Genomic DNA, 462 nt, shown 5'->3' with positions numbered 1-462 from the left:
TTGAATAAATGCGGAAATACGCCTTTGGCGACGGAATCCTTCAGTCCGAAAGCTTTCGGTAACGCCGACAGCCGCATAGGCATGTAATTAGTGCTATCGAGAAATTTTGTCCGTCCCACGGTTAATAATACAATTTTTGTCCCATTTAATATTACTTTCGGCTCGTCCGTCCTACCGCTCTCGACCAGGTAGCGCAGGATGAACTGCGAGTCGAACGCCGCCGCATTGTGCGCGATACAGATGAAGCAGGAGAAACGCTTCATCGTTCTCGTTGCAAAATCGACGAATTGTTTTACTGGATCATCGCGAAATACAAATTCGCGCACCCCGCATCAACGACATCGCGACGCCATATCGTCCTCTCTCAGGCAAGCTTCGCACGTTTGCTGCGCGATGCAGAGTGTAACCACGTGCGTTTTAACGTTCGCGCACCTTTCGAGCATTTCGTCTTGCCGCGTCTCA

The 462-nt window shown here is 50.2% G+C and overlaps 1 pseudogene; it reads right to left on the bottom strand.

Annotated features, from left to right (window-relative positions):
- Nucleotides 1-263, bottom strand: part of LOC116853230 — a 1556-nt pseudogene extending 1293 nt beyond the window's left edge.
- Nucleotides 264-462: the final 199 nt, after the last annotated feature.

The sequence above is a fragment of the Odontomachus brunneus genome, unplaced genomic scaffold, assembly GCF_010583005.1.
Source record: "Odontomachus brunneus isolate Ranch 3 - 2012 unplaced genomic scaffold, Obru_v1 Obru_scaffold_290, whole genome shotgun sequence".
Classification (NCBI taxonomy): domain Eukaryota; kingdom Metazoa; phylum Arthropoda; class Insecta; order Hymenoptera; family Formicidae; genus Odontomachus; species Odontomachus brunneus.
The sequence above is the reverse complement of the archived record's forward strand: the minus strand, read 5'-3'. Positions and strand labels throughout refer to the sequence as shown.